This window comes from Arachis ipaensis, chromosome B2, assembly GCF_059453495.1.
Source record: "Arachis ipaensis isolate K30076 ecotype BB chromosome B2, ASM5945349v1, whole genome shotgun sequence".
NCBI lineage: Eukaryota > Viridiplantae > Streptophyta > Magnoliopsida > Fabales > Fabaceae > Arachis > Arachis ipaensis.
Window position 1 is genome coordinate 41251889 of NC_142437.1, and position 3666 is coordinate 41255554.

Below are 3666 nucleotides of genomic sequence, written 5' to 3' on the forward strand. Positions count from 1 at the left end.
GGAATGATTGAGCATTGAATGGACTCTAACCATCCTCTAGCTATAGGCTTGAGGTCCAATCTTCTTAGTTGAACCGGCTTGCCTTTGGAGTCAATCTTCTATTAAGCTCCTTCTACACATATGTCCATAAGAACTTGGTCCAACCTTTGATTAAAGTTGACCCTTCTAGTGTAGGGGCGTTCATCTCCTTGCATCATGGGCAAGTTAAACGCCAACCTTACATTCTCCGGACTAAAATCTAAGTATTTTTCCCGAACCATTGTAACATAGTTCTTTGGATCCGGGTTCTTACTTTGATCATGGTTCTTGGTGATCCATGCATTAGCATAGAACTCTTGAACCATTAGGATGCCAACTTGTTGGATGGGATTTGTTAGAACTTCCCAACCTCTTCTTTGAATTTCATGTCGGATCTCCGGATACTCATTTCTTTTGAGTTTGAAGGGGACCTCAGGGATCATCTTCTTCTTGGCCACAACATCATAGAAGTGGTCTTGATGGGCTTTGGAGATAAACCTTTCCATCTCCCATGACTCGGAGGTGGAAGCTTTTATCTTCCCCTTCCCCTTTCTAGAGGATTCTCCGGTCTTAGGTGCCATCAATGGTAATGGAAAAACAAAAAGCTTATGCTTTTACCACACCAAACTTAGAATATTGCTCGCCCTCGAGCAATAAACAAAAGAATAGAAGAAGAAGAAGAAGAAATATGGAGAGGGAGAGGGAGATGTGGTTTCGGCCAAGAGGAGTGTAGAGGGATGTGTTGTGTGAATTTGATGAATAATGGAGGTCTTTATATAGGGAAGGGAGGGGGGAAGGTTTCGGCCATATGGGTGGGTTTGGGTGGGAAATTGGTTTTGAATTTTGAAGGTAGGTGGGGTTTATGAGGTAGGTTTATGGGGAAGAGTGGATGGATGTGAGTGGTGAAGAGGTGATGGGGAAGAGAGATTGAGGTGATTGGTGAAGGGTTTTTGGGGAAGAGTGCTTATGGGGTTGTGTGAAAGAGAGTGGTGAGAAGAAGTGAGTGGAAGTAGGTGTAGATCCTGTGGGGTCCACAGATCCTGATTGGATCCTGTGGGGTCCACAGATCCTGAGGTGTTCAAGGATTTACATCCCTGCACCCATTAGGCATGTAAAAATGCCTTTGCACACAACTCTGGGCGTTCAGCGCCAGGTTGGTGGCCATTTTGGGCGTTCAACGCCCATTTGTGTGCCATTTCTGGCGTTGAACGCCAGAACCATGCCTGTTCTGGCGTTCAGCACCCAGATGCTGCCCATTTTGGGCGTTCAGCGCCAGAACCATGCTCTGTTCTGGCGCTGAACGCCAGACAGATGCTCCTCCAGGGTGTGATTTTTCTTCTGCTGTTTTTGATTCCGTTTTCAATTTTTATATTTATTTTGTGACTCCACATGATCATGAACCTACAAAGACATATAACTAAGAAAAATATAGTTAGATAAATAAAAATTGGGTTGCCTCCCAACAAGCGCTTCTTTAATGTCAATAGCTTGACAGTGGGCTCTCATGGAGCCTCACAGATGTGCAGAGCTTTGTTGAGACTCTCCAACACCAAACTTAGAGTTTGGATATGGGAGTTCAACACCAAACTTAGAGTTTGGTTGTGGCCTTCCAACACCAAACTTAGAGTTTGACTGTGGGGGCTCTAGTTGACTCTGCTTTGAGAGAAGCTTTTTCTGCTTCCTCTCCATGGTTGCAGAGGGAGATCCTTGAGTTTTAAACACAAGGGAGTCCTCATTCCATTGAAGGACTAGTTCACCTCTGTCAACATCAATCACAGCTCTTACTGTGGCCAGGAAAGGTCTTCCTAGGATGATGGATTCATCCTCTTCCTTTCCAGTATCCAGGACTATGAAATCAGTAGGGATGTAAAGGCCTTCAACCTTTACTAACACATCCTCTACTTGTCCATAAGCCTGTTTTCTTGAACTGTCTGCCATCTTTAATGAGATTTTAGAATCTTGCACCCCCATAGATTCTCAGTTTCTCTATTACAGAGAGGGGCATGAGGTTTATTCCTGAACCAAGGTCACACAGAGCCTTAAAGATCATGGTGCCTATGGTACAGGGTATTATGAACTTTCTAGGATCCTGTCTCTTCTGAGGCAATGTCAGTTGATCCAGATCACTTAGTTCATTGATGAACAAGGGAGGTTCAACTTCCCTAGTATCAATGCCAAATAATCTGGCATTCAGCTTCATGATTGCACCAAGAAACTTGGCAGTTTGCTCTTCAGTAACATCCTCATTCTCTTCAGAAGAGGAATACTCATCAGAGCTCATGAAGGGCATAAGGAGGTTCAATGGAATCTCTATGGTCTCTAGATGAGCCTCAGAGTCCTTTGGTTCCTCAGAGGGAAGCTCCTTATTGACCACTGGACGTCCCAGGAGGTCTTCCTCCTTGGGATTCACGTCCTCCACTCCCCTTGTAGGTTCGGCCATGGTGCTTATGTCAATGGCCTTGCACTCTCCTTTTGGGTTCTCTTCTGTATTGCTTGGGAGAGTACTGGGAGGGATTTCAGTGATCCTTTTACTCAGCTGGCCCACTTGTGCTTCCAAATTTCTAATGGAAGATCTTGTTTCATTCATGAAACTTACAGTAGCCTTAGACAGATCAGAGACTAAGTTTGCCAAATTAGAAGTATTTTGTTCAGAGTTCTCTGTCTGTTGCTGAGTGGATGATGGAAAAAGTTTATTATTGCTAAACCTATTTCTTCCACCATTATTAAAGCTTTGTTGAGGCTTTTGATCCTTCCATGAGAAATTTGGATGATTTCTCCATGATGAGTTATAGGTGTTTCCATAAGGTTCACCTAAGTAATTCCCCTCTACTATTGCAGGGTTCTCAGGATCATAAGCTTCTTCTTCATAAGAAGCCTCTTGAGTACTGTTGGATGCAGCTTGCATTCCATGCAGACTCTAAGAGATCATATTGACTTGCTGAGTCAATATTTTATTCTGAGCCAATATGGCATTCAGAGTATCAACTTCAAGAACTCCCTTCTTCATAGGCGTCCTATTACTCACAGGATTCCTTTCAGAAGTGTACATGAACTGGTTATTAGTAACCATGTCAATGAGTTCTTGAGCTTCTGCAGGCGTTTTCTTTAGGTGAATGGATCCACCTGCAGAAGTGTCCAGTGACATCTTTGATAGCTCAGATAAACCATCATAGAATATATCCAGGATGGTCCATTCTGAAAGCATGTCAGAAGGACACTTTTTGGTCAACTGTTTGTATCTTTCCCAAGCTTCATAGAGGGATTCACCTTCTTTCTGTTTGAAGGTCTGAATATCCACTCTAAGCTTGCTCAGATTTTGAGGAGGAAAGAACTTGGCTAAGAAAGCCTTGACCAGCTTATCCCAAGAGTTCAGGCTATCTTTAGGTTGAGAATCCAACCATATTCTAGCTCTGTCTCTTACAGCAAAAGGGAAAAGCATGAGCCTGTAGACTTCAGGATCTACTCCATTAGTCTTAACAGTATCACATATCTGCAAGAATTCAGTTAAGAACTGAAAAGGATCTTCAGATGGAAGTCCATGAAACTTGCAGTGCTGTTGCATCAGAGAAACTAATTGAGGTTTCAGCTCAAAGTTGTTTGCTCCAATGGCAGGAATGGAGATGCTTCTTCCATGTAAATTGGAATTAG

At 43.2% G+C, this 3666-nt stretch overlaps 1 non-coding gene across 1 annotated transcript; it reads left to right on the forward strand.

Moving 5' to 3' along the window:
• Positions 1-3217: 3217 nt before the first annotated feature.
• On the forward strand, positions 3218-3325 carry LOC148573723 (small nucleolar RNA R71). Its single transcript, XR_015906789.1, has one exon. It is a non-coding gene; the product is annotated as a small nucleolar RNA R71 (small nucleolar RNA).
• Positions 3326-3666: the final 341 nt, after the last annotated feature.